Source organism: Panulirus ornatus, chromosome 19 (assembly GCF_036320965.1).
Source record: "Panulirus ornatus isolate Po-2019 chromosome 19, ASM3632096v1, whole genome shotgun sequence".
Classification (NCBI taxonomy): Eukaryota; Metazoa; Arthropoda; class Malacostraca; order Decapoda; family Palinuridae; genus Panulirus; species Panulirus ornatus.
In genome coordinates, this window is record NC_092242.1 from 12,174,583 (window position 1) to 12,190,420 (window position 15,838).

Sequence of the window (15,838 nt, forward strand, 5' to 3'; positions counted from 1 at the left end):
GAGGATAGAAATTCACAAGCCTCAGAGCAGCGGAGGTACTAATACAGTGACTGATGACCGTGTTGAAACGACTGGCTCTCCTCCAGCACCACAGGTACTGGTGTATCGGTTACGCCAGAGTGTGAAAAGCACGGTGACACGACTCCTCGGTGCTGTGTTAAGGCATGATTCTCTGCTCGGCTTCCTCGGTGATCGAGCTGCTCATGTCGGAAGACCTCCGAAAAAGCATGCCGAGGTGCACGTCAGGCAAGGTATCGTTGGAACAAGTGAAATGAGGAGGGAAAAATAGTAGTATTCACAGTAGCGACGATGGCGCACTACGTCATATTTTACCCATATATGACTCAAGAAAACTGGATACAAACGTCGTGCCATGTGTAGGACCCTTTTCCAGAGTGCTTGCGAGACAGAGTCGTGGACGCAGACTCTAAAGGAGAATAGAGTCACAGACCAAACATCGCTGGAAGGGCGAATTCTCAGTCCGTCGCCGGGAAGCAGCCGAAGCCTTCAGCAGTCAACCACTGGATGACATCAACAGAGAAGACAACAGGCAAAGTCCATATCCGGAAACTGTAACGGCATGGGAGTTGCAGCAGCTGATAGCAGGATAGATCACACAGTCTCTCTCTCTCTCTCTCTCTCTCTCTCTCTACGATGTGACACGCAGGCAGGCAAGGGGGGGGGGGGATGAAATAGAGGAAACCAGGCTATTGTATACGATTGTTCTGTTTGTCTCACTGTATATATATCCTTTTCGTGGTAGCAATTCTCGAAGTCACCCGTGGTAGCCGTGTCTCGTCCGTTTAGTTCCCTGCCGCCGGTACCTCGTGACCATCGTGCCAGCAGTTCGCGCTTGGTCAGTGTCTCTCCTGCATTCCCCTCCTGCTGTTTGGTGGGTACCTGGTACCTTCCTTCATTATAGATTTCGGAGACCCCCATCACGACCCTTTTACCCCGGAGGAGGAGGAGGAGGACGATGATTTATCGTCGTTCTTCATTCGGACCTCGTCCCTGGGATGGGATCTTGTGCGCCTCCTTAGTGAAACGTCCTTCGAGGGGTTTACCTCCATACACACACACACACACACACACACACACCGAGGCGCGAACTCCCGCTGTTCGCAAGTGATGAATTGTCTCCCAGCTCTCGATCCGCGAGAGCCGCGTCAGGAGCACCGCAGCCCTCTGGCTTCCGTGCCACTCCGACACCACTGGAAGGGGGGTCGGGACGCTCAGAGGAGGGGGAAGTCTGGGAAAAGGGATTGTGGGCGGAGGACGAGTCTCAGGTCGTGAGGAGGTGGAGGGGGGAATTAATGCAGGGGCGAGGTGGCAGTGAAAGGGAAGCGGGAAGAAAGTTCGAGGCTGGAAGGAATGTCTTAGGGAGCAGTGAGGGCGGGGAGTGTGGAAGGGTTGGTGAGATAGGGAGTCAAACAGGGATTATGCGAGAGGGGGGGGAGTGAGTAGTTGGATAGGTTTGAGCAAGTGTCAGACGGGAGTAACAGGTTGAGGGAGGCGAACAGGGCACCCTGAAATAGGGTTGGGAGCGGGGTCATGAGCTGGCATGGGAAGGGTGGATGGGACTGGGGAAAATAGGTAGTGGAGAGAAGGGGTTATGACATTATAGAACGAACGTATATATATAGAAGGAGACGGCCCAAAAGCTGATTACTTCCCCACATTTGCCTTGATTCCCTGACTGGATTAATTTAATTAGACACGTCGAGATTAAACTGTCGCGAGGGGATTTAATTCAAATTAAACCCTTGTCGAAGTGACTCGTATGCGAGTATTATATCAGCTGGTGATAATGAAGGCGTAATCGGGCGTGCACGGAGTGCCGTAATGACCCTCGTTAATTATATAAGTCCTCTACCCATTGAACCAGGCCAGAAAGTCGTGCAGGAAATCCATACTCGCTGTGTTACAAGTGTTAAGTGTAAGTGGAAAGTGCCGTAGGAATGTGTCGAGGCTTTCGGTAGGTGAGGTGGAGGCTTGCGTACACACGTGGCCAGATGCACCGACCAGCCATGATGGTTTGCTAATTGCCCAATTAATGGTGTGGGTGTGGGGTGTGGGAGGGTTTTAGTGAGACGTTGATTCATGGTAGGCCATGAGGCTTGGTATGGTGAGTCGTGGAAGGGGGAGACCAAGTCATCCCGTGGTAAATTCTTGGCTCCTGGTGTGACGGATAAGACGTTTTGCATACATACGCTGCGGAATGGGACGATCGGTCCCGAAAGCGGCGTAAAAACTTACGCACGGCATGGGATTTTCTGTGCAGTGTTACGGGCATGCTCAGCGCTCGGAAGGCTTATCGTATGACGTGTTACGGGCTTTTAAGTTTAGTGCGACAAGAGGTACGTCCGAATATATTATGTGACACATTATGGAAACCATGTCAGACGTGTTAGGAGAGGGTGTTTGACGTGTTAGGATTACAGTTTATGACGTTACGGAGACCGACCGTGTTTGAAGTGTTAGGGGATCCATGGATGACCCGTTAGGAGGAGCCTGGTTAGGCGTTAGTGTGTAGTGCCATATGTAGTGTGTTATTATGAACCCCTCGTGCAACGTGTTGTGGTAATATATATACCGTGTTGACGGCGGTCTGTGTATTCTCTCTGTTATGGGATAAGTCTGAGGAGGACGTGGTGATGGTGGCATGCAGCAGGGACTGGTTGCTGGGTAATGAAGTGGCCAAGTATTTTAATATAGCTGAGCACCACTCCGCAGAGGCCCCTGATGAAGCTCGTCCACCTCTCTCTACTCCCATCCCTTCCTCATCCCAGGGTTTTATTCTCTCTCTCTCTCTCTCTCTCTCTCTCTCTCTCTCTCTCTCTCTCTCTCTCTCTCTCTCTCTCTCTCTCTCTCTCCTCTCCTTTCTTTGTTATTCTCTCCCCTCTGCCATCCCCGTCATCAACCCTCTCCTTTCGCATCCTTTCACTCCGTTCTTCCATTTCCCATCCCATTAATGCCCTCTGCCTTCCTCTGTACTCTCTCTCTCTCTCTCTCTCTCTCTCTCTCTCTCTCTCTCTCTCTCTCTCTCTCTCTCTCTCTCTCTCTCTCTCTCTCCCTCATCCTTCTTCATTAATACCCTGTCTCCATCTTTGTAGATAACCAGTTTGGGATATTGTTACAGTCCTGCAGCAGATAACCCGTGCCATAGGCCATTAGGTCTCCCGTTATCTGCCCATCCCACGCGCCGTCCTCCAGCAGATAACCTCGTCATAGACCGTCAGGTCTTTTGATATCCGTCTTTCCCCATATACTGTCCCGTCCTCCCCATCCCATATCGACCCCTCCCTTCCCACCCGCCCTTCCGTCTCCTTTCAGCGTGTGGTTTGCCCTCCCCTTCCTGCTCTCCGATGCGGCCCCCAGCACACAGCAGGAATCTGGCCAGTATTGTCCTGACCAAGTTAAGCCGACTACTCCAACTTGTTTTAAAGAGTTTGCCTCGTCGCCCCCACCCCCCGTTCCCCACTCTCTCTCTCTCTCTCTCTCTCTCTCTCTCTCTCTCTCTCTCTCTCTCTCTCTCTCTCTCTCTCTCTCTCTCTCTCTCTCTCCGGAATGTTAGGGCGACACGACCTTCCAGGCAAGACCTTCCCTCCCTCTCTCTCTCTCTCTCTCTCTCTCTCTCTCTCTCTCTCTCTCTCTCTCTCTCTCTCTCTCTCCAGAATGTGAGGGCGGGCAAGACCTTCCCTCCTCCCACCCCTTTTTTTTTTTCTCTCTCTCTCTCCCTCTCCCTCCGGCTCAAAGTCTTGTTTTGGAGTTGTTTTGATTCTCTTTTTTCCCCCAGCCGTTGATGGAGATGAAGTGTAAGTTGGTCTGGATGGAAAACGTTCATTATTTCCTCGTGCGCTGCGTGATGTAGACCCGTTGTGTTTCCTGTGATAGTGGCGTATAGATGTGTTTTTATTTTTTGGTATGTTGAATGGCGTCCTACGCTTTCTTTTCGGTGGCGACCAGAGAGCATGTCTCGTGTTCTGTCGCCTCTCTGGTTGAGCGTGCGTCTTACCCGAGCAGTGTAAAACGGGGTTTTGTGTATCTCATGGCAAAAACCTCTCTCCAGGGTGAAGGACTGTTCGTCTCCCATCATCTCCTACGGCGGATGTCATCGGCTGCTACAGACACTGTAATCTAGTGACTCTTGGTCTGCTTAGGCTGTTAGTGTTGGCATACTTGCAAGCTGACGCTGTGAAGATGAACTGGTCAAATCAGCGTGAGCGAAGAAGTAGGATGAACTTCCTCCGGGACAAAAGAGACTCATATTTTTGGGTTTTTTTTTTTTGGGAGGGACTTTGAGGGTGTGAAATTCCCATCACGAGCCACTGTAACTTTATGATAACCCGCCTCACAAGAGCGGATGCTCCCAGCGAGGACCATCGCGTCAGACGAGAGGGTAAGACTGATAAATCTCCGTTTCCCTTATCTGACCCCCCGACCCTGTGATGGCCGGAATGATACCGCTGTGTGCGTCCGCAGTGTGGCTGGCGTCTCTCACGAAGTGACGTCGGTACGTTTACACTGACGAAATTATTATCATATTTGTTGTTATTAGTAGTTTAGTCGTAGTTCGTCCCTTTTTCGTAGATTATTCTGTGTGATCGTAGACTGGCCCGAGGCATCCAGGAACCATTTTAGTTAATCTGATGAACCGATGTATGAATTTTTTCTCCCCCTAAGAATGCACGAAGGCTTCGCGTGTCTTACCATCTGAGCGGCGCAGGCTGATTTGCTCCCATAGATATTTTGATCCAGTTTGTCGTTTACTTACAGTGGTTGTGCGACTGTATTGCATGATGAGACAAGCAGGTTTTTCGTCTCATTAAGACCATACAAAATAACCTCAGTGTGTCTGGTATTGCCTCCGGGATGAGGCGAAGAAAGTGGATGGGCACTCGAACACCATGATGACTTGATTGCTGTCAGGTCTGCTGGCGACCCTAAGCTGCAGACGAGAGTTGCAGCAAACATTTGAGTGCAGGTGACCGCCACAGAGCCTGGCTGGCTCATCATCCTCTTCCTCCATCTGCCTTGAACACAACGCATTTGTTTTGATTTGTGCCGCTGTCAGCGCTGTGTTTATTGTGTGCGCACCCATGCTCCTCCTCCTCCTCCTCCTGTGACTGGTGGCGCAAAAAAATTAGGATTGCAGGGATCACAAAGGGGTCTTTGTCAGACCCCAGTGTGTTGATTACATAAGTTAATGCAAAGTTGGTAGTTTACGTAAGCTTACTGTCTTTCACACCGTAGATTTATGTACGACAATTTAAGGGTATCGGGTTACTTGTTATTAACAATTAGCTGTTGTTATGCCATTCCTTGCTGGGGTTCGGAGTCGTCCTTCAAAAGGTGACGTTTGTTGGCAGTCTTTAGTGCGTGTCCACATCTCTGGCCACAGACTTTTACAGTCCAGGCAGGTCAAGACGCCATTCGTACCGATGGCCCTAGCCTCACTCAAACAGGGATGACCGATGACAGTCATCCTTTCCTATTGTCCTGCGTCCGTGGATAGAGCGGTTCTTGTGCGAGTACCGTCCTACGCTGACGTCCAGGGTGGTGATGTGTTTTGTGTGCCCTTGTCGTCCGTAGACGTTCGTCGGCAGGCCATCCGCCATCGCTCACAGGCGTCTCGGGACACGATGATTTATTTTTTTTTTATTTCCCCCCCTGTGCGAGGTTATCGTGCGCTCCATATCCCATCCTGTAGGCGATGTCGCAGAAGAGCAGGATACAGAGTACGCAGAAGGTCAAGGGACTGGGGTTTGATGTATGCCACGGTCGCTTCCTCTACGTAAGCAGCGCGCCATGGTTCATCCTCCTCCCCGGGTTACGCCCTGCCCTGTCCTGCTCCTCTCTTGCTTCCCCTTTCCCCCTCCCACTGGATCCATTCCGTCTAGCGGTCCACAACGACCCTTGTCAACCCATCCCTCATCCTCCGTAACCCTTAGTAAATCAAGGAGGATTCCCTCACGATATATATATACGTCTCTCATCGTCCTTACCCTCAGCGTCCAGACTTCCACGGTAATACACACACACACACACACACACACACACACACACACACACACACACACACACACACACACACACACACAGACACTCTCTCTCCCTTTTTTCCACATGACCACACGACCACTGTCATCTCCAGCTCTCACTTAGGCTTTGGGCGCTTCCCTACCGTCCCCTCTAGTGTGTGTGTGTGTGTGTGTGTGTGTGTGTGTGTGTGTGTGTGTGTGTGTGTGTTTCCCTCCCCTAGTGTGAGTCCTCTCTTCTAGGGGGTATACCCCAGAGGCCCCCATATACAAACTGTGGTGTAGGGTAGCTGGGATGTAGATAATATCTGAGGGAGGTCCAACGATGCCCCTGAGTGTGGCGGCGACGTGAGTGAGGGATGAGGCCGCTTCACAACATATTTATGACCACTCTCTCCCTCTCCCTTACCCTCACTCCCTCCCTCCCTCCTTGTGTTCGCTTTGTCTCTCTGGCTGTGGTTGTCTTGGCTCACCCTCCTTCCCATGGTCTTCCTTCCTTCCTTCCTTCCTTCCTTCTCCATCCCTATCTTATATCTATGGTTTCCTTTGTCTCAGGTTTTGCTGCCACTGCTTATCTCTTCTTCTTGTCTTCCTCTGTCCCTGCGTCTTATCTTTCCCCGCTCCAGTGTTGATCATTTCCATCCCCTATGTGTCTCTTATTTGACTTTAACTCTCTCTCTCTCTCTCTCTCTCTCTCTCTCTCTCTCTCTCTCTCTCTCTCTCTCTCTCTCTCTCTCTCTCTCTCTCTCTCTCTCTCACACATGGACACTGATTGAGAGGTCTCTTCTCCTGTCCCTTACCATGGTTGTTTTGCCTCTACCTCTCTCTCTCCCGCTGTTGATTGTAACGCCACCCCTCCTTTCCTTCCTTTTCCCTTCCCTTTCATCACGTATGCTCCCTTGTACTTGGTATGCCGCCGCCGTAGCTCCGTCCCTCAACCTACCCTTCCCTATTTCTGCGTCTGTGTGTCAGACCTACGTGGTTCTGCTGCTGACGCTTTGGCGCCATCTGCCTCATTCTTCGCTCATCCGTCTCGCTCAAGTTAATGCCCCTGTCTTCCCCCCACCTAGGCTTCCGTCCCCTCCTCTATCTGTCCATCTTAAGTCTCTTTATCTCCTCAGTTAATCACGATCTCTTCACTGGTCGTCGCCTTAGTCGTCCTCGGGGGAAGGTGTTCTCACATGCGTCCTCCTGATCATCTGGTCCCAGACGAGATACTCGGGTGTTTACTCCCTGATGAATCATGCGTCAGCAGCTTCGTGCGCTACGTCGTTCCGTCTCGGTGAACAACTGTGGGGAAGGACGTCCTCACGTTTCCCGAGAAGTCGGTGCATACGTCAGCACATCTTTCTATTCTTCCTGTCCATTTTGGGCCGTGCTCACAGCGGCCGGTCATTGAATGAACACATTCCGGGGTGTTGGTGCGTCCCCACCACGCGTGCCTGATCTTCTGAGATCATGATCACGAACCTCCTCCAGCCTCCTCCTCCTCCTCCTCCTCAGCTACTACCACACCGACCCGCGGACGTGGACAAATTAGGTCCGGATCCCACTAGAGCTGAGATCTGTCGGATGACAGGGCTGTAAATGCCTCACAGCCGATTCACCTCAAGCAGCAAGCCTCTTGAGCCAATGTAGTCGTGGCGTTTGGCTTCCCCCCGTGTGTGTGTGTGTGTGCGCGCAGCTCGCCGGGGATGGAGAGCCCAGCAACAAGGATATACGTGGTGCAGCGTGTAATGTATCTTGGGTGCGCCTCTCATTGTCTGCGGCGGTCATCTATCTTGCCGGCCCGCCGCCCCATTCATCTTCTTCTCACTTAATCTCCGTTTGTGACAAATTTTTATAGGTATTTGTCTGCATTTTCTCCTCCGCTGTGTGTGTGTGTGTGTGTGTGTGTGTGTGTGTGTGTGTGTGAGAGAGAGAGAGAGAGAGAGAGAGAGAGAGAGAGAGAGAGAGAGAGAGAGAGAGAGAGACTGTAGCCGGAGATTAACTTTTACAGCCACCCTTTTCATCTCCTTGCTCTCTCTCTCTCGCTCTCTCTTCCTTTATTTCTGGTGTTCTCTCGATTTACTGTGTCCGTCCGTCTTGGGTTTTATTGTGTATATGTCTGCGAAGTCTGTCCATTTATTTCCTCCTCTCTCTCTCTCTCTCTCTCTCTCTCTCTCTCTCTCTCTCTCTCTCTCTCTCTCTCTCTCTCTCTCTCTCTCTCCCTCATCCTGGTGTCTTGACAGATGGTAGTCATTTGCGGCGCTCCTCTCGGTCGTTCAGATATACAACTCTGCTCGCGAACTGGTCGAGGTCGCTAGCTGTTGAACGACGTTAAGAAGAGGTCGTTTTCCATCGGGCTGTCAAGGGTATATGTCTCCGGTCTTCGCCACCGGCGGGCCATCAGCATGTACGTACCTCGCTGAGCAAGCGTCTTGAGACGAAGAGGCTCGCAGGTTTTATCCTCCCGCTGGTAAGGCAGGAGCGAGGTAGTTACATTCTTGTAGCGCTGGTTTTACTGCCGGGTCGCCAGTGATTTGTCGTTCCTTTAGGCTGTGTTTGCCCAGAGCTGAAAATGAAGTTTACTGCCGGGCAACGCCGAAATTACCTTTCCCAAATGTTACGCGTTGGCCAGAGTTTGAATTCTCTCCCGTATTTGTTTTGCTCTGGGGTGAATACATCGTTGTTCCCTTTGGCATTTCTTGGCCAAACAGAGTATTTTGGTTTACTTGCGATTCATGCGGGTTATTTTGAAGTGTGTGTGTCTGCCGTTGGAAATCTGGTTTTGCCAGATTTGCAGCTGAGTTTTGATTTTGTATTTACATGTATTCATATGACAGGAGTAACTTGGCCTATGTTTGGTCTCCCTTTTCTCAAATGTTTCCCCGCCTTTGGTTCCTCCCTCCGCTCCCTGGGTGCACGTTCTTGTTCGTCCTATGTGTGCCCATTGTTTATCTATTCCTAGGGTAATATTGTATTCCGAGTTTTAGTGTGGAATTCCACAGCTTTCCTGTTAAGCCGTATTTCGTTGTATATCATTTGAAGGATTATTTTTCTTTCGTGTATTTTCGTGTCCTTTATGCCGTTTTCTTATTCCTTTTACTTTGTGTTTACTTTTTTTTTTTACAGACCTTGTTTGAAACTGCAGATAACTTCCGGTAATTCTTTTTTTTTGGGGGGGATTTTTAGGGTTTTCTCTATTAATTGTCAACTGTCAACTCGAACGCTCACCATCCTTCTTTTCCCGTGAATTCTCCAAGTCTGTATTTCGTGCTTCCTGGAACAACGGTTCTCCGAAGCCCCCCCTAGCTAATGCAGGTGGAAACCCCAGATTCGTGTGTCAGGTATCCTTGGAGCCGTTCCTCACTGAAGACTCACAATAAATTTCAGAATCTGAAAAATTTTTGTGTGTGTGTATTCAGTGCGTTCGCAGACCCGCTCCAGACGCATCCAATTCCCCTCTGTCAACCTTACTCCATGTCGCTGGAATGAGGGAGGAACACAGATGCTGTGAGAGGTTCCCTTCGGCCATGAAACCTGAAAACTTGACAGCGTTCCATCGTAAGGTACGACTTTCGGCTCCGAGTGCCGATGGGTTGTGGGGCAACGCTGACGGGAAGGTATGGATGTAGTAGACGTATGGACACGGGGCCGGTCGGACGGGACGATAACATGCAAAGGTACAAGTGGCTACATTACGCAGGACTGTGTTTGTACTCTAGAGGGTTTACGGGCTATGTCAGCGACTCCTCTGTGTCGGTGTATAATGCTCGGGTTATGAGAGGGGACCCCTTTTACGTGGATGTATGACGATTGAGTTACGATAGGGACCCCTGTTGTGTCGGTATATCATGCTCGGGTTGTGATCTGGACCCATTGTTGTAGGTGTATGATGCTCAGGTTGTGATGGGGACTCTCTCGTGTCGGGATATGATGCTCGGGTTATGATGGGGACTCCTTTAATGCAGGTGGATGGTGAATTGGTTATGACAGGGGCAACACGAGTGTAAAACTCCCTCCCCGTACACGCAGGTAGTGATCATACATACGCGCGCGCGCACACACACACACACACACACACACACACACACACACACACACACACACACACACTTACACTTGAGTAAAACCTACACTATAACATGTGTGCATTATACAAGTATTTTTGTGTGTGTCTGTGTGTGTGTTCACTGTACTTTCCTCCCCTCCATCCACCCCATTCCAACGTCTTCCTTCACCCTCTTCCTTCCCTTATTCAACATGTCCTCCTCCCATCACCACCACACCATCACCACAAGAAAGGCCCGTCGAGGCCAGGCCTTCAATGAAAATTCGAAAGGGCAGAAGAAACGTATAGGGGGAAGAAAAAAAAGAGAAAGCGTAAGGGGTAGACGATAGCATGAAATTTTGAGAATATAGGAAAAACTTCCCGTGTGAAGGCTTGAATTACGGTTGATTTTTATTTTCACGGTTAGTGATGTACGAGGGAGTCTGCCAGCTCCTCAGTGATGATGTATATCAACTAATGTGCCTTATGACCACTAGGCCATGACTCGCTCTCTGGAATATCATAGAAAATAACAGAGAGGTAAGCTATTTCCCTGCTCTCTCTATATATATATATATATATATATATATATATATATATATATATATATATATATATATATATATATATATATATATGTGTGTGTGTGTGTGTGTGTGTGTGTGTGTGTGTGTGTGTGTGTGTGTGAAAATTGTACCGGTAAGTTGATAAAAAATGTTTATATAAAAAGCTTTTAATGTGTACGAACCTTTGCTCCAGCTGGGGCAGTGTGTGTGTGTGTGTGTGTGTGTGTGTGTGTGTGTGTGTGTGTGTGTGTGTGTGTGTGTGTGTGTGTGCGTGCGTGCGTGGAGGAAGAAGACAGACGCGGCGTAACAGCTGATGGAAGTCTTACAAAGTGTCATGTGCTGAACGAGAGAGAGGAAGACGGGAGACACGGAATGAAAAATTGCATTGGTCAGGTCTTAACTAGGAATCGTAAGCAGATCTAGATAGCAGTGTAAACGGTAGAGATATATATACGTACATGTGGAAGAGGAAAGTTGTAACGAGGGCGTGGAGCAGACAGAGACGGTTGTCTGAAAGGTGAGGGAATTATAGCGACAGCAGGACGAGAGAGAGACGGGAGAAACGGAATGAAAAACTGTATTGGTCAGGTCTTAACTAGGAATCGTAAACAGATCTAGATAGCAGTGTAAACGGTAGAGATATATATACGTACATGTGGAAGAGGAAAGTTGTAACGAGGACGTGGAGCAGACAGAGACGGTGGTCTGAAAGGTGAGGGAATTATAGCGACAGCAGGATAAACAGCGACGAAGGGGAGAGACAGATGGATATCATTTCTCAACTGGGGTTCAAGACAAAGTGGCCGCCCTTCCTAGATCTGCATCAGCTTGGCTCTCTCTCCCCCTTAGCCAGGGAGGGCACGGGGTCTGGCCACTCACACAGCCCATCCCCTCTCTCGTCCCCCGCATCCTTCATGCTTGTTCTCAGAGTTCCTTATTCTCATGTTTACCCCTGTGTGGCCCTGGAGGGTTGAGGGGTGGGACACACACACAGTCACAGAGATTCTGATTGTCGTGGACCCTGGAGGGCCCCGGAGGGAACAAGAACCACTTGTGGGAGAATGGATTCGTATTGTGCCTTTGGTTCGACTGATGACGGTAATTCGGGACATAACGAGTCCCTTATGAAAGTTCGGGTCGTGTGTAATGTATTATGAGGGTGCGTGGGTGGACGGGATCGCTAGGGAAGAGGTGTGTGTGTGTGTGTGTGTGTGTGTGTGTGTGTGTGTGTGTGTGTGTGTGTGTGTGTGTGTGCCAGGGTGGTGGGTGGGGGCGGTATTGGCTCTGTGAACAGATTTGTTTTTGTATACTGGTCTAGTTACGCCGGTTCGTATTGCCAGAGTGGCATTCGTTCATCCGAAGACAGATGAACTTAAGGACAACTGGTTATAATTTATAAAGAATTTACTGTCGTCGGTTAAGATATATTGGTACGAGCTACGGCTCTTGGAAGTGCTCGTCCTCTGTCTCGAGCCGAGGCGAGACTGCCTCACATATCATCCGTGCAGAAACTTGAGCGCTCTCGCGCGAGGCTCTGCATGACGAGAGGTTGACGTTGTGAATGTTGCTGGTTTTATCCAGTGCGACTGGTGAGTGGGAGGACGTGGGAAGTGAGCGAGATGGGAGAGGAAAGAGAGGTATCTATCTCTGGGTCTGTCAATCTCTCTCTCTCTCTCTCTCTCTCTCTCTCTCTCTCTCTCTCTCTCTCTCTCTCTCTCTCTCTCTCTCTCTCTCTCTCTCTCTCTCTCTCTCTCTCAGCTCGTCACACACACCCTCCTCCCTGCCCTCAGCAACCAGAACCCCCATCCTTGAGGAACCACGCGTGCACCGAAAAACACACACGACACCCTTCGAAAAACCCATATTGATCATATCTCTGGCTACAGGGAGAAGGGTAGGGATGGTGGGCAAGGGAAAGAAAGCGAGGGAAAGAAATGCAGGGGAAGGTTGGGGGTAAGGGGGAGGAAAAGGAAAGGTCAGCTGGTGGTTTCATCAGCGCCACATACTGTTACCTGGGCTGATTTAGACCTTAACTTTTGGCCGGGGAGTTAGCTGAAGGTTAATGAGCTCGTTATGTACGGCTGATGGGGTTATCAAGAAGTAGTGGGCGTGTCGACCGTATGTTCCGTCCTGGTGACCTAGAGTCCTTGTATTGCCCCCTACAGTCAGTGTTTTGGGAAGACATCGTGCGTGTGTGTGTGTGTGTGTGTGTGTGTGTGTGTGTGTGTGTGTGTTTGTGTGTGTGTGTGTGTGTGTGTGTGTGTGTGTGTGTGTGTTTGTGTGTGTGTGTGTGTGTGTGTGTGTGTGTGTGTGTGTGTGTGTCTGTGGTGTGTGTGTTGTGACGTATCCATACAATTAGGTATTCTCGTATACATGTATAGATACAGTGATAGACATGGTTGAAGTTGGAGAAAATGAAAACGCGTTTAAGGGCAAGAGAAAACATGTTGAACAACATCCGGGACCACAAGACTCTTCACCTTGTTTGTTTGCGGACATGAGGAACAGTATGGGATGCGCTGTGGAAGGCCTAGTCAAGTATTAAAGCGAACCAGACCATCCAGGCTATGGTGGCTACGTGGGGCCTGCCGGCCTGCGGCTTCTTCCAACAGCCTGATCGACCAAACGTTCCATCCCAGCAGCCTAGGCCCAGCCTGGGGTAAAGGGGAGAGGAGAGGGAGGTTGAGGGAGGAGGGGTCCTTCGAAGACTACTCAGGTGTACCCCAGTGTGTGTGTGGTGTGTGTGTGTGTGTGTGTGTTTGGGTTGCCCCTCTGTTATGATCAGGGTGATCTTGGACGTGGTTAGTAGGACGTGTTTAGTGGTTATGGTAATCGTGATGGTCCAAGTGGGTTTCGATGGTACTTGTGGTAGAGTTGTGGTTGTGTTTCCATTGGTTATGGCAGTGTGGTTTGTGGTATTAATGATCCTGGTGGCTTTCAGGATTTTTCGTATAGTGGATAGGCCGTGCGTTGATCTGTAGTGATTCTAACAGCAGCTGTGGCGTTTGGTGGACGAGGTTGTTATGATGAAGGTAGTTAACAGATATGGAAAGTAGTTAAAGGTTAAAGGATATATGGTGAGTAGGTGGTAGATACAGTAGAGTTTCAGAGGGGGAGATAAGAGACAAGATGATGCCCGACATGACACTGAATCCGTGAATATGTAGCATAAGAACATTAAAGGTGAGAAAATTCGGCAGTGAAGATTTATTTTGGGGGAGGAGAGAGAGAGAGAGATTACTTAGGACATGAAGTTGCCAGGAACGCAAGGCTTGTGCAGTGTGCTTTCCTCAAGAAAATCTTGAGTCGCGAAGGACGAGTCGTATGAAGTTACGCGTTGTCATGCGTCGCGTGCGAGATGGATAGATTTGTTGGGTTTGTGGACTGTGAGCCACCAGCTCACGTGTGGGGTGAGGCAGAGAGAAAAGGACAGCGACCTGGGTCATAGGTGTTACACTTGACAGCCACTGAAGTGCTGGCTGGCCGCGCAGCCCGTCACAGACCTTCCTGATACACAGGCGGGTTTGTACAGGGTATGTGTGCCTCCCTGGTCGGTGGCTGGCTACCTCCTACCAGACAGCAGAGAGGGAGGGAGACGGGGGTCCCGCTGGGTAGGGAAGGTAGGGGAACAGTCTTGTGAAAGAAAACTCGGGGCCATGTTATTAGTTTCCCCCCCCCCCCCTTAAAGAAAACGGCAGCCAAAAAAGAAAAAAAAGTGCTGTGTATTGCCTTCTTCCTTCCCTCCACCCTCGCCCTGTTGTCTGAGGGAGTTTTTCCTATGACCAGCTGTGGATAGGAGGGAGTAGCGTAAGGTTCCCGACGAGGATGTGTGAAGGGAGGAGCTTAGGGATGTGCAGGGTAGGGGAAGATGAGTGGGATTGGAGGAAGATGCGAGAGTGGGAGTAACTGTTGAGTTGGGGGGGTAAGAGACAGATAAGGTGACGAAACGAGGATTTGGTAAGCGTTGCGGTTTAGCAAGACGGAAATCCCTCATAGAAGATCATCACGAAGCAAGCTGCCTTTTGGGGGAAAAGGAGGAAGCAAGTGGAAGTTTTTTCTTTCTGAGCAGAGAGAGAGAGAAAAAAAATATATATTGCTTGCCTACGACTACATTTTGCCATGAGGCAGGAGACAGACACGTAGTTCTGGGTGGGGGAGGGATGGGGGGGGGGGATAGATACTAAGCAGATTATCTTTTGCCGCGAAAATATATAGTCAAGCTTTGGGTAGAGCCAGCACATGCTGCTGCTGCTGCTGCTCGTCCTCTCTGGTGATGCTATGGTGCTACTTAGCCTTGGATAAATATTTCTTTTTTCTTTTAAACTATTCGCCATTTCCCGCGTTAGCGAGGTAGCGTTAAGAACAGAGGACTGGGCCTTTTTTGGAATATCCTCACCTGGCCCCCTCTGTTCCTTCTTTTGGAAAAAAAAAAAAAAAAATATATATATATATATATATATATATATATATATATATATATATATATGTATATATGTATATATATATATATATATATATATATATATATATATATATATATAGAGAGAGAGAGAGAGAGAGAGAGAGTCTGTGTGTATGTGTGTGTGTGTGTGTGTGTGTGTGTGGAGGATCACCTCTGGCAAGGCTGTATTATTGGGAGTACAGTTTCCTTACAGATCCCCTCCTTCCCTCCTTCCCTCCACAGATGAAGTCTTTCACTTAACGCACAGCGTTTCACTCTCCACACACACACACACACACACACACACACACACACACACACACACACACACACACACACACACCCGTGCCATCCCGCGGCCGGTCATTTGTCCTGTTACCTCCCAGCCTCTCTCTCTCTCTCTCCTCTCCTCCCTCCTCAGTCCGCGCTGTCGTGTCCACTGCGCCGTCCCGTGTGTGTCCCTGTAGGCAGGAGGACATAATAAAACACCACCGCGGCTCTCCCGACCCGTGTCCTCACGGCAAGAGGACACAAAGGAAACAAATTATCCCTCGTAATTGGTGGCTTATACGCCAATTAGCTCCTCCCACATTTTATTGTTTGTGGTAATACTCGAGGGAAATTTAGGACATGTTTGCCTCGTGTTCACAGGGCGTTCGTGTGTGTGTGTGTGTATGTGTCAGAGAGAGAGAGAGAGAGAGAGAGAGAGAGAGAGAGAGAGAGAGAGAGAGAGAGAGAGAGATTTTTTCTTGGGTAGTCA

General features: G+C 49.6%; 1 protein-coding gene across 3 annotated transcripts in view; it reads left to right on the forward strand.

The window, feature by feature from the left end:
• The window catches only part of LOC139755396 (uncharacterized protein CG43867), a 1,135,206-nt gene that overhangs the window by 302,490 nt on the left and 816,878 nt on the right, over positions 1-15,838 (forward strand). The window lies entirely within an intron of this gene.